Source organism: Coenobita brevimanus, chromosome 32 (genome assembly GCF_032717465.1).
Source record: "Coenobita brevimanus isolate Jiangsu-jjx chromosome 32, ASM3271746v2, whole genome shotgun sequence".
In the NCBI taxonomy this organism is placed as follows: Eukaryota; Metazoa; Arthropoda; class Malacostraca; order Decapoda; family Coenobitidae; genus Coenobita; species Coenobita brevimanus.
The window spans coordinates 7,798,034-7,812,675 of NC_136985.1; the positions used below are offsets into that span (position 1 = coordinate 7,798,034).

General features: G+C 41.9%; 1 long non-coding RNA gene and 1 other non-coding gene across 2 annotated transcripts in view; one reads left to right on the top strand and one right to left on the bottom strand.

Moving 5' to 3' along the window:
- Positions 1-1,287: 1,287 nt before the first annotated feature.
- Positions 1,288-14,642, bottom strand: part of LOC145395614 (uncharacterized) — a 39,985-nt gene continuing 26,630 nt past the window's right edge. Inside the window, exon 3 of the long non-coding RNA XR_013896644.1 lies at positions 1,288-1,348. This is a non-coding gene — a long non-coding RNA (uncharacterized LOC145395614). The remainder of the gene's footprint in view (positions 1,349-14,642) is intronic.
- LOC145395676 (5S ribosomal RNA) lies at positions 1,630-1,748 on the top strand. Its single transcript, XR_013896650.1, has one exon. It is a non-coding gene; the product is annotated as a 5S ribosomal RNA (ribosomal RNA).

Consider the following 14,642-nt stretch of genomic DNA (forward strand, 5'->3'; position numbering starts at 1 on the left):
CCCATGGAAGGTGCCATAATCTTTTTGATGGCACCAGACGTACCCATGGGGTCTGTCTTACTGACCTTTGGTACATCATGATCTATCCCTGTGTACACAACCATATCAAGAACAACTCCTGTCTCACAGTCGCATAGCACAAACAGTTTCATCCCAAAGCAATGGCACTTTGAGGGGATATACTGTTTGAAGATTAGCCGACCCTTGTATAACAGAAGTGACTCATTGATGACCAGCTTCTGGAAGGGATAGAAATATTTCTTGTACCGTGAAAGGAACATTGAAAATATTTCTCTCACCTTCCAGATACGGTCATCATGGTCAGGATTTTCATTGTCTGCAAAATGCAGAAAAGTTAACAGCAATAAAAACCTGTCCCGAGTCATATATTTGCTAAACAGGGATGTGGGGATAAGGGGGTCATTCTGACAGTAATGATCTATCACATGCTTCTTACAAAGTGGCATCACCAACATCAAAGTAATAAAAACAATGAGCTCCCTGGGCGTGGTATCCACTCACTGCCGTAGCCTGGAGTGAGGGGAGATGAAGTCCATTTGCTGAGACACATAACAGTAATATTTGTTAGTGTTCTCAGCAATGTACGACAGGACCTCATTATCTAAAAAGGCATGGAAGAAGTCACTCTGCCTTGCCTCGTCTGTGCAAGGCCAGTCTTCCGTTGTACTACTCCTGTTACGTCGAAACTCGTGCAGGTCTGGTACAAAACCTGACCCCTCCGACCAGGCAAACGAGAAGACTGAGGTCTCATGTAAGGAGGATACATCGTCGTCCTCGCCTTCATTCAGGCCATTGTCCTTGTCCCTGTGAAATGGTTCCTCCTCCTCGTCACTGCTGGATGACTCCATCTCAGTGTTGCTGTTTAGCCACCCGTAGTCCCTACCATCGATTTCACAGCCACTCTCACTGTCGTCGTCACCATCCTCAGGGAATAATATTGGTATTAATTTTGATGGGCTAAGGGTCCGGAAGCAATGGCATGGGCGTGGTGCAGGAGTGTAACCTGAGGTACCTGGGATGGCAGGTGGTGGGACAGGTGCAGTTGTAGAAGCACTGGCGATAGTATCTGGGGGAGAAACAGGTAAGAGACAGGATTAGCAAAAAAAAAAAAAAAAAAAAAAGAATATCAAATAATAACATTAATTTTGTTGGCTATGCAATAGAAAATACAGTGCACAATGGAGGCAACAAGTATTGGTAGGATTTTCACCTGGGGTGGCTGGTGGTGGGACAGGTGCAACTGTGCAGCCAGGTTTGCTGCACTGTTGCTGCAATGGCCGGGGTGGTGGAGATGGGCGCCATGGTGGAGAATCACTGGTGATGGAATCTGTGGAAAGAACAGGTAATGCACTGTATAAGAAAACAAAAAACAAAAACAAAATACTTTCAGCAAAGAGACTGGGGAGTTCACATACAAACCACCATCTCCCAGGTTATCTGTTTACAAATATTTTCGAATCTGATGCACTTACAGAGACGCTTCTACCTGGACAGTGGCATCCCAATTGGGCAAAATTATTTTCAGATTTGGTGGAAGATACGTGTCCTCCTGGACAGCGGTTATATTCTTCCGTATTCTGATTTCATTTTTGTTATGTAAATTATTATGTTAACGGCCATACCACGTTGAGTACACCGCTTCCCGTCCGATCAGCGAAGTTAAGCAACGTTGGGTCTGGTTAGTACTTGGATGGGTGACTGCTTGGGAACACCAGATGCTGTTGGCATCCCTACGTGTCAAGTGGGGTTGGTGGAGGATTAGTGCACCTCCCTGTAAAACAATTAACTCTAAGCCCTTGTCCACCCCGTTTGGGATACATGGCGTCTGGCAATGAATGAATGAACATTTTATGTTCTAAATGATGACCACTTCCTCTGTACACTCACCTCCTCATGTTACCCTTTGTCATGCATGTATACTTCTCATTACCTCTCTCATGTAGCGTGATGCATTTATTTTTTGCTTAACCAGTTTAAAAAATATTACAAAGCTGAAAATAATTTAGGACTTCATATATCAACATAATCTTTACTTTCAATGTTTTATCATCGTATGAAGACTGATAAAGAGACAGATGAATAAACTGTGTGAATATTTACTACCCCTTGTGATTTTTTGCTGTGTTACAGCCGTGCCCTTCAACTGTGTAGAGGTAGTAACAGTGACTGGAATCAAATGAAAGGGATTCCCAGATCCATCAGGGCTGCATGCAGCTCTCTTCATCACCACCGGCACCACTGCCCCCCCCCCCCTCACCACCCTCGCCATGACGTCTTCATCACCCCTCCACCCCTTTCCCCCTCACCAGTCTGTATACAACTTTGTTTTTCTTCTCCCTGTTCTCTCATCGTCCATCTCCATACCCTCTCATGTTCAATAATGGTTACCTTTACTAGTCTTTCGTGTGTGTGTGTGTGTGTGTGTGTGTTCTTACCTAATTGTTCTTACCTAATTCTATCTTTACAGGAATGAGTCAAGCTCATACTCTCCCGTGTCTTAAACCATAATTATCGTACATATCCTTAAATTTGTGAATTGTTTTGGCACACACTATTTCATTCGGTAGTGCATTCCATTGATCAATTGCTCTGTTTGGGAAACTGAATTTCCTTACGTCTTTATCACCTCTCTTCTTATGCAGTTTTTTGCAGTGTCCTCTTGCTGATGCTTCTCCATATGTTAAGTAATCATTTATGTCTATTTTCTCCTTCCCTGATATGCACTTATATAGCATTATCATGTCACCTCTTTTCCTTCTTTCCTGTAGTGTTGGTAGATTCAGTTTATTTAGTCTTTCTTCGTAGCTTAGGTCCCTTAAGCTTGGTATCCATCTTGTAGCGGCCCTTTGAACTTTTTCAATCTTGTCTATGTGCTTTTTGAGATGAGGACTCCAGACTACTGATGCATATTCCAGGGTTGGTCTAATGAATGATGTTATTATCCTTCTTAGCATGTCTTCATTAATGTATGTGAATGCTATTCTCATATTTGCAAGCAGTGTATACATGTTCCGTACCTTCTCGCTGATGTGGTCAGCCGGAGATAGTCTTTTATTCATAATCACACCTAGGTCTTTCTCTCTTTCTGATGTGTATAGGGTTTTATTTCCTAACTTATAATCCCAATCAGGTCTTTTTCCACTTTTACCAAACTTGATTACATGACACTTGTCCACATTGAATTCCATTTGCCATGTACTACTCCATTCATGAAGTTTATTTAATTCTTCTTGTAGCTCTTTACAAGAGTCTGTGTTAGTAATTCTCCTTTGTATTTTTGCATCATCTGCAAACATATTCAGATAGCTCTCATTTCCAGTGTTACTGTTCATATCATTTATATACACTAAAAACATGATTGGTGCCAGCACTGAACCCTGTGGTACTCCACTAGTCACTTCTTTCCATGATGAGTAGTTTCCTCTTAGTACTGTTCTCATTTCTCTTTTTATGAGAAAGTCTTGCATCCAACAAAACAGTTTGCCTTGAATTCCTCCTTGATGGTACAGTTTCCATAAAAGTCATTGGTATGGTACTGTGTCAAAAGCTTTCTTGAAATCTAAATAGATACTGTCCACCCATCCTTCCCTTTCCTGTATTGTGTTTGTTACTCTGTCATAGTAGCTCAACAGATTAGTAACATATGATTTTCCTTTTCTGCAACCAAACTGTTTTTCTGTTATCATACTGTGTTCTTCTAGATGATTTACCCAAGCTTTTCTTATACGCTTTTCTAATACCTTGCTTACAACACTGGCCAGTGATACTGGTTGGTAGTTGAGTGGATTTTGTCTATTTCCTTTCTTGAATAAGGGGACAATATTTGCTTTTTTCCAAATATCAGGTAGTTTACCTTGACTCAAGGATTTCTTGAAAATTAAAAATAATGGTTTACTTAACTCCTTTGCACATTCTCGTAGTACCCAACATGAAATTCCATCAGGACCACTTGCTTTTCCTCTGTCTAATCTACTTAACTCCTCTTGTATTACTTTTTCTGCTATTTGTATATCTGGTAGTATGTGTGGACATGCATGTTCCACATAGTCCCTCTCAAAATTTTTTTCTTCTGTAAAAACTAATTGGAAATTCTTATTTAGTGCTTCACAAATATCTTTCTCTTGTGTATAAGTGATTCCCTCGTCCGTAATGGATTGTATTATATCTTTTACTTTGGTTTTGCTTCTGATATAGCTGTAAAACAGCTTTGGTTGATCACTACTTTTATTTATTATATCCTCCTCAAACTGTTTTTGGGCTTCCCTCCTTATTATTGTATAATCGTTTCTTGCCTGTTTGTAATTATTATACGCCCTTTCACTATTATGTCTTCTGTATCTATTCCACAACTAATCTCTTCTTTCTTTTGATTTTTTACATTCTGTATTGAACCATTTCTGTATTTTCTTATCTGCTTCTTTGTGCTGTGGGATGTACATCTGGACTTTTATTTCATAAAATTCACAGAATTTTTTATATACAGCATTTAAATCTTGTCCTCTAAGCTCAATTTCCCAATCAACTTCTAAGAAATACTTCTTTAGGTCTTGATAATTTCCCTTTTTATAGTTTAGGCTCTTTTTGTAACTGTCATTGCTGTTTACTATATCATATGCTATCCTGAAGTTATAATTTAGTACTGCATGATCGCTTTTGCCGAGTGGAGGGTGATATATTAAACTGTCAATATCATTTTCTTGCCTAGTAAATATTAGATCTAGCACTGAAGGTACATCAAGTCCTCCTTTTTTGGTGGTTTCCCTCACATCTTGCGTTAGGAAGAACTCTTGTACGAGATCCAGGAGCTTTTGGTCCCAACAGCTTTCTTGGCTAATTATATCTAGAGTATTCCAATTTATATTTGTACTGAAATCCCCAGTCAGTATAATTCTTTCTGATTTCTCTTCCATTTTATGTAGTAATGATCTTAAACTCTGAATTGTACTCTCTGCCAGGTCCTCATATTCATCTCTTTCCCATGAGTTTGATCTGGGTGGCATGTACAAATTGGCTACAATTACTTTACCTTCAGATGTGTTGATCTCTACTGCAATCAGTTCTACTTGTGATGGTATATCTAGTTTTATTTCATTGACTTTTAGATTTTTCTTAGTTAAGCAGCGTTGGGTCTGGTTAGTACTTGGATGGGTGACCGCCGGGGAACACCAGATGCTGTTGGCATCCCTACGTGTCAAGTGGGGTTGGTGGAGGATTAGTGCCCCTCCCTGTAAAACAATTAACTCTAAGCCCTTGGCCACCCCGTTTGGGATACATGGCGTCTGGCAATGAATGAATGAATGAATGTTATAATTCCTCCTCCTTTTTTTAAATTTCTGTCTTTTCTCCATATATTGTATTCCTCTAAGTTTAGTATGTCATTGGATATCCTTGGTGTTAATTTTGTTTCAGTTAGGCATATTATTTGTGGTTCATTTTCTCTGACATAATCATTCATCTCTAGTAATTTAGATACCATTCCATCCACATTTGAGTACATCAACTTTAACATCTTGTTTATATAATTGTCATGACATGGTTCTACTACCTTCCTCCTTTTTATTCCATCCTGTTTATGTACCACTTTCGTACCTGCAATCCTATTACTTTGTAAAAAAAAAAAAAACTTCTTCTCCTCTTCTGACCTTCCCTCATTTTTTGTTTTTGCTTCCTCCCTTTTCTCTTTCAGTAATTCCAGTTCCTCTTGTGTTAGGCATCTTTTTATCTATACATTTTTGAACTCCTCTTTTTCCATAAGATTCTTTGCATTTTTTAGTATCTCTTCCACAGTGTTTACACTCTGGAAAGTCACCTTTAGAGGTCTTGTCTTGCTTTTCTCATATTTCCCTAACCTTTTGTGTTCCTCTATGTCTTTACTACAGATTTCCTCTGATACTTCTTTCAGTAAGCTCATTACATTTGCCATCTCCTTTTTGTCTCTTGTGATCTTGTTTTTTACTTCTTCCTCTTCTATACCAGTGATTACTATAGATTTGTTTATATCTACTGAATCTCTGACTAAGTTTGGATTGTTTTGGATTATTCTTTTCACCTCCTTTTTAATGCTTTTTTCCTCCACCCTTGTTTCTAAGTCATTCTTTACTTTCACCATTTCAGCATACATGGTTTCCACATCATTTTTGTAGCTTTGCACAGCTTCATTCACCTGTGTTCTCTTCTCCTCAATATCACTGCTCTGGTCAATAAGACTGTTTGCTTGCCTAATTGTCTCTGTGTCATTTTTGAACTCTTCCATAACACTCTCATGATTGACTACTGTACTTACCATTTCACTCTTTTTCTTCCTAAGTGTACTCAATTCCACTGTTAGTTCACTGATGGTTGTGTCTTTCTTATTGGCCTCCCTTCCTAGTTTTTCTATTTCTTCCTTTTGCAAGTGCATCTGCTTCTTTATTTCATCATTTTCATTTTTGAAAGCCATTTCTAGTTTGTTTACACGTTCAACCAGTCTATTGTGAGTCTCCACTTCAACCAGTTCTTGGTAGAAATCATCATTTTGCTTTTTACCTTTATCCCTTTTCTTTTCCAAATTTGCTTTACTAAAGTATGTATCTATTTTGCAATACTAAAAGTGCAGAGCATGTACTTACAATCCCCGTGTTGTTGTAGTCTAAACAAATCTCAGATGACTCAGCGTATTCTTTCGTCTTGGTTCTATTTCATGTTTGACCAAGTCTTGTTTAAACTTATTATTATTTTCCTTTTAATAACGAAAAATCGTTTAGTCTAACCTGGTACAGAGCTTGACTCATACAAAGATACTAATTTAGATAATGCCACTGGCCGTGTTGGTTCGGTACGGAGCACCGATGTCGCACGTCCGCCTCGATTGAATCCCTCTGTGTGTGTGTGTGTGTTCTTTCTCTTCTCATCCAACCTAAATGTATATACAGCACTACTATTTTTGGATGTATGTCAGCCTCCCCCCCCCCCTCCAGCTATTCCTTTCGTCACAGGCCATTGTGCATGTATACATGTACATATTGTCAGATACAAACATATCCATTTCCTGTGTTTGTTATCACATAGCCGTGATTTCTAATATGGTAGAATTAAACCCACAAGTCGAAATGGGTGTTTATTGGGGAGATATAACGTTTCGACCCGACTTGGGCGCTCTTCAGGTATGACTATGAGTAAGAACATAATATATTGATATATGGGGTGCTGGGGGGAGGACAAGAAGGAGGGGGGCGGGGGACTGAATTAGGAAGAGGAAGGGGGAAGCAAGGGGGGAGGGGGAGCAGCAGTATGTGTTATATAGTAGCCAGTTTTTTCCCTGTAACTGGTACTGTTGCATTTAGTTATTATTATTATTACTATTATTATTATTATTATTATTATTATTATTTTATTATTGTTTCTTTTACTGTTATTATGACTCTTTTCTTTATTGCTATCTATGCTGGTATCCTGTTTTCCTCTAACTGGTACTGCTGTTATTATTATCATCAGTTTTCATTACTTGAATTATCATTATTTTTTATTACTTTGTTATTTTGTCTATTTCCACCATTTTCTATTATTCTTTTCATCAATGTTCCCAACTTTTTCCCTGTAACTTGTTCTGATATTATTACAACTATTATTATTATTGTTTCCATCATCATTATTAATACCATCATTATTATTATTTGTATCCTCCAGTGTTTATAGCCTGTTTTTCCTGTTTGCAACCTGAGTCCGCTGCTGCTTGCTTTCCCTTCCTTTGAGTCCTACCCGCCTCTCCCTCTCTCCCTCCCTCTCTCTCTCTCTCTCTCTCTCCTATCTTTCCATCCATTTTACATTTCTATCTCTTTTTACATATTTTCGTAATAAAACACTTAGCAATTCTTCTGAATTTTAAAAAAAATCTACTTTATCATTCTCGCATATATGCAGTTCCCACTATTTCACCTTTGCCCTTACTGTCCACCCACATCCCCCCCCCCAAAAAAAAAAAAAAAAAATCTGTGTTGATACATGCCCTTTCCTTCCTGGCATGTTTTAGTATTTTACTCATATTCCATTTGCTCATTGCTCTTCATTTTTCGTTATTACCTCTTCCGTCTCTCACACAGATTCACCTCACCCTCTGATCCTATTATCCCCTCACACCTAATCTTCTTTACCCTCCTAACACCTACTTGTCATCCCCTCCTTCTCTCGCTTGCTTTTCTTCCCCCCCCCCTCTCGGGTTCAGATACTCACTCCGTATTATATTTCACTTCACAGTACAGAAATTTGTGCTTTTGTTTTTTACATATAATATTTTACTCAGATACCAGCTATTCTTCAACTTTCTATATCATTACATATCAAAGTACATCATACTTCGTTTTCCCAGAGCGCTATTTTGATATGAAAACAATACACAAAGTACGTATTGTTAGAGATACTCTAGGGAGAGCGGAGTGGGAGAAGGGGTGGCAGGTAATGACTGGGAACTGTGTGAGTGTGTAAGAGAGATATTTTCATCTTACAACGACCCAACCGAATTTTTCAGCTTTATCAGTACAGCTATAGGCACAGTATTAGTATAAGTACAGGTCATTATGCATGTACACATGTATACGTACTAATATAATTGTCTGACATTCAACAGTCCCCCTTCTGGACCTATACATTCTCTCCCACTCCAAAACTAATCTCTTGATTGCCTGACCTCTTCTTCACACATTCACACTTTCTCCAGGTCATTTATGTAAAAATAACTTTTTTATTTTGTCTAAGATTGATGGTGTAATCTTTATATATTTTGATTCTTTATGGAGATGCTCGTTTGATGTGCAGAAAACAGTCACTAGCAGAAGTCACTCCTCAAAAATGGCTTTTGTGCATCAGACACGTATATTGTACTATAGGTAAAAAAAAAAAAAAAAAAAAAGTATCAGTGCAAGGGGTGATCGATGTTCACCGAAATGTTAAGTCTGGCGTCCATTTGGTGCTACACATATATCAGCATCTTCGTGCGTGGTTTCATATTGCTTCACCCCAAGTATGCACTGATACTTTGTTTACTCAAAGTACAGTGTAACTATTATATCATTTTATTACTATACATAATGAGTGAGGCCTTTGATGTGACTCCCCAAATGTTGCGTTAGTTATTCTTTATGTCTTCAGTACTCTTATATCCATTATATCTTATAAACCATTGATTTTTAAGAGAAAATGAATTCATATGCTTTACTCATCAGGGCGGCTTCACTTGATCCCCTTCTGGCCTTTCCCTTCCTTTCTGTCCCAATTACGTGTTGAAGTGTCATCGGTGGGATGGTACAGGGGAGGAGGCTCATTCACAAAATCCAAACACCGCACAGCATGCTTCTTTTTTATCCTTTTCAAGAGAGGCAAGTCCTCCTCTGGAATTACTGTGCCCCCCGTGGGCAGAGACCTGTCAACACTTCCACCTCTCATGGTGGTCACTGGGTCACTCAACACAATAGGTTAGTCCTGGGTCATTCTCAGGTAAGGTGGAGTTGCCAGGGGTCACTGGCCAAATATTTAGCTCACTTTGACAAGACAGGTAGCGACCCAGTCAGGCATAGTCGATGTCGCCTACTGAGTGACCAACTGGGCATAGTCACGGTTTACGGGTTAATCTACCCCTAAAAGTAACCTCTTGATTGGGCATAATTACTTAACACCATGCCATTGTGAATGACTTGTCTGTCTTAACCCCTAAAACGCGGCTGTGTACGGCCGATCCCCCCGCTGTGGCGGGGTTGTAGCGGGGTCTGAGTACCTGTGGGAAAATATTTGCCAAAAATCAGAGATTAACCCTAGAGCATTAAAATTTTTATGGCATATAGCACTTACATTCAGCTTTCTCCTGAGACACATGTTGAGCCTTCGTGGACTACCAAAGGACTTGTGAAGACTTGCAAAGTTGGGTAACAAAGTCTTCACTTTCACACCTCCAGAAACCCGGTTTTCTTTCTACCACAGCCTCAATCTGTCACAGTACACTTTATACAACAACGTACAGGTTGTTTGGAATCTGTATTTGTACAATAAGCACTGAAAATAAGGCTAAAATGAACGGAGCGCACGGCCGACATGCAGCGCGGCGGCGATCTTCCCGTCACTATTGTCACATTTGCCTTTTCGCGGCTAAAAACACGTATACTACATTATTTTCCATCATAGTACTTCGCAAACATTCGCTTGTCACTATTACGGCCATAAAAATCACTGTCACTGCCAGTATTGTGGATCGGGACTGAGGAAGACCACCGCGGCGCGAGTTTATTCAGCCTTATGGCAGGCACTTTATTCAGCCTTATGGCAGGCACTTTATTCTCGCTCCAGTCGGCCACTCGCACTTCATTTCTATCGCTCATTTTCACTGTAGCTGTCCGTTTTTTGCCTTATTCATCAGTGTCACTGTCCATTGTTATAAAAATAATCTTTTCTACACAACAAACTGTCACTGTCAGAACATAGAATAGGAACATATGCTTTCATCTTCTTACACTGGAGTGACTGTCACTCGCAATACTTATATTATTACTATGTACAATTATTTACACCAAAAAACACTGTCACTGCTTTTACAAGTACATACACTAATTTACACTCATCAGGCTGTCACTGTCAGTACGTAAAAGAAAACTAAACACTAGTATCACAGTCACTCTCAGTATTATTTCAAAGAATCTTACCCTTATTTTCAAAATCTAGTCAGGCTGTGGTAGTCAAAGAAACACGGGTAAGCACAGACGGGAACTTTGCACTCTTTGCACTGCAAGGAGGTGCGCCTAAAGGTTCTGTCCTGCCTGGTAGTGTAGCTGCACACATGACACCTCCTCAGTGCTTTTCCCCTCTTGGCAGTGGCAGGCAGTGGCTCCAGGCAGTGTCGCTGAAGGTAGGCCTGACACTGTAGGCAGTCTGGAGGTGTCTGAGGGTGGCGTTTGGGACCTGTTGAAAGTACCTGGCCATAACGCTGAAGCAGCTGGTAGACACAAGTCTTAGAAAATCTTCGGAGAGAGTAGTTTGCTGGCTTCCTGTTCTTGATTTTATACAGGATGAAGGCGTTCAGCATGCACATATCAATCAAGTGCAAGAACACCTTCCTGTACCAACGACGATTTTTCCTCAGGCAGTCTATCTCTCCGATCATCATGTCAGACTTGTCCACCAGCCGCATATTGACGTTGTAGTCAATGACAGCATCAGGCTTCGTCACAGGCTCGCCAGTCCTTCTGTCGACCTTCCCTGTTGCCAGCATTTCCCCCTTGTGTACTGCGGTGAGCACATTCACGACTCTCTTATCATGCCACCTGATCGCAAGCATCTTGTCAGATTTCTTCAGGTGCACGTCTCCCCGCTTTGACTTTTCAGCCTCGGGGAAGGCAGGGTAGTGTGACCTATTGCTCCTGACAGTGCCACAGGATCCGACGCCGTGTTCAGAAAGGTACTTGGCGAGCTTAGGAGCTGTATAGTAATTGTCCGTATACAGGACATGATTCTCACCAAAGTACTTTTCCAAAAGCACTTTCACCACAGAACCAGAGAATCCAAGGGGGTCAGTCTTGTCCAAATCGACATTGCTGGCGGTGTAAATGACGAAGTCTAAGATGAACCCCGTCTTGCAGTCGCACAGCACGAAAAACTTGATTCCAAAGCAGTGCCGTTTGCTTGGAATGTACTGCACAAACCGAAGACGGCCCCTGAACAAAACCAAGGACTCGTCAATCACCACTTTCTTGAAAGGGCGCAGGAACCTCGTAAACTTATCCTTGATCAAGTTTAGGATTCCCCTCACTTTCCATAATGGGTCAGTTCGGGAAGGCTCATCATTGTTCGCGAAGTGAAGGTAAGTCATGAGCTGCCTAAAACGATCGCGGCTCATGTATTTATTGAAAATTGGTGTTGGGCAAAGATCGTCTGAACTCCAGTATTCCTCCAGCTTATGTTTCCAGTTGTGGGGCATCAGTAACATCAACCCAATAAATACAAAAAGTTCCCTGATCGTTAGAGGCACCCATGCTGCCATCCGCGACGTGGATGGCGTGGCCGCCTCACCTTCTCCTTTGCGAACTGCAGCAGATTGCCCCTCGTACCTGTTTGTCTCGGTACAAATCTGCTCCATTACCTCGTTGTCAAGGAAGGCCAACAGGTAGTCCAAGCATTCACCATCCTCGTCGACAGGGAAGTCAGCCTGAACTCCACACCCACTGTCATCAAAGGGCAGATCCTCCGGCACAAAATCTGAGCCCTCTGACCACACGAAGGCATCAAGAGTGCCCTGCCTAGGCTGGGAGGTGCTGGGGGCGGTGGGGGGTGAGGCAGGTCGTGTGGGAGTGGGTGAGGCAGGTGGCGAGACAGTGCGTGAGGCAGAGGCTGTCCTAGGTTGTGTTGGTGTAATGGTGGTGGTGGTGGGGACATTATCAGAGGGTTCAAGATCACTCGCGGTGGCGTGACTGCTGAGTTGCCTAGTGCAAGTTTCCTTACGAGCTAGCTTTACACTAGGGGACAAAGTTCTAGCTCTACCAACACGAACACTGGGCCTACAAAAACCTCTACTACGTAAAGTAGAATGTCTACTTCCCTTTCAAGGTGGTGAAGGTGACTCAGACGACTCAGGAGACAGGGCAGCAGAAGAGGAGGACAAGAGAATGGGGCTGGAAGTGCGTGGCGGGCTGGCGGTGGCATGACGTGGCGTAGGGGACAATCGCAGTGAGCTTGGGTCACCACTCCTTTTTCTCTTTCCCCCCTTCCCATATTCAAGGCCCCTTTTCACAGGAGCCTTCCCTGTTGAGGTGCTTGGCACTAACACACTCACTTCTGACACAGAAACAGTCACTTCTGGCCCAGACTCCGCACTTGATTGCGTGTCAGACTCTGCCAGGCTTGACCACACACCGACGTCACTCCCATAATCCATCGAGGCTTTCAATAGTTCACTGGCTATTGCAGAGTCACTTAGTCCCTTAGTAGTTCCTGGTAAGGTTTTGAAGGGGGTTGAGGTCACAAAACCCTTTTTCGGAGGGCTGGAAGGCACAGACTCGGAAGAGCTTGAATTTGACATGGTGTCACCGTGGAAGATTCGCGTGGACTGACGCTAATCAGGGGCAAACCGCACGAAAAAATCACAGTGTGACAACTGGGGAAACAAGCGTTTCCCAATAGCAGAAAGTGCTTGCGAGATGATGGCGCAGATTGACACGTATGAGCCGTCCGCGCGTTGCCATATCGCACGACGAGGGAGGGCCGCGCATCGGTGCGTGGGTGGGTAAAAAAAATGATACTTGGCAACAACTGAGGTCAGTAGTACAAAGGTCAAGTGTGCTAAACGTAGCTCACGGGTGGCGGTACTGATAGACAATACCAGCTGGAGCCTGCTTGCCCGCGGTTATTCAAAATTAACTCAAATCGCAAACGCGACGATCCGCCGTTCTGTCCTTTGGGCCGACCGTCGCAAATGCGACGATCCGCATTTTAGGGGTTAACATGGTCACTGTCTTTTAAATCACAATCTGAATCCTTGTTTGTGATGCCATCCCATTGCGAATAACTATCCCATCATAATATGGGCACAGCACATCTTGTGTTATAGTAGATCAAACTCTGAAAACCTATTGGTGACATCATCCATCCATCCATCATCCAATCTTATGTTGCCCCATGAGGACTGTAGGAACATAGGGCTGGGCAAGTTGGTCCTGACATTCAAAATGAGAGTGACCAGCCTCACTCATCCCTGAGTGGTATTATGTGAGCAATAAGCCTTCAGAGGCTCAATCCGATTGGAGTGCCCTAACCTCTTTGTGCCCCGTGTCCTCAGTATGGGATGGAACTGGAAATTTTCAAAACTTAACCCGAGGCATCCCATCAACGCATGGGTATGTCGCAACATTTTGTCACAGCTAGACCCGTCGACGTACTGGTACGTCACACAATTGCAAGGTTCATAATTTGCACAATTTTCAATTTTCACACGTGAGTTTTGGTACGTATACACGGGACACCTTCCTCTATTCCTCAACAAGATGCCAGGCAGGGACAATGCCTTATCCCGCATGACCTCCCCTCCCCCGCACGCCATTGTCACGGCAATTCACCTGTTACCAGTGACCTGGCCAAAAAAGACATTCAGGGCCAGAGTGATTCCCCAATCGATGACAATGTGGAGGACAAAGTTTACATAGCATTAGAGGAAGAAACAGTCAGAAATGATGATCAGGTAATGTCATAAAAAAAGGTCAGGTATGTTGATGTGTTAGTGGGTGAAACAATGCTTATATTGCCTATATTACTGTTTGAAAACCAATATACTCTCGTGCTACATATAAATTCGTACCAAATAAATAAATAAATACCGTTTATAAGTGGTGTGGAATAGTTACCCTCCCATAGAACTCGTTTTCTTTGGTGCCAGTCTGATAGAAAACACAGTAAGGTAAGGAGGTACTGCTACCTGTATCGAGTATTTTAAACCTCAGGTGAGCGATTTCTCTATGAATTTTCGGTGTTTCTCACCAAAAGCAGAGGTTTGAGCAAAAAAAATTTTTTTTCCAAAATTGGTCAGGACTGGGGGGAGTCAGTGGTGGAAAATCAGTCAGGACGTGACGGGTTAATAAACAAGGGAACCCCTAGGTAGGGACCATTGAGCTTTG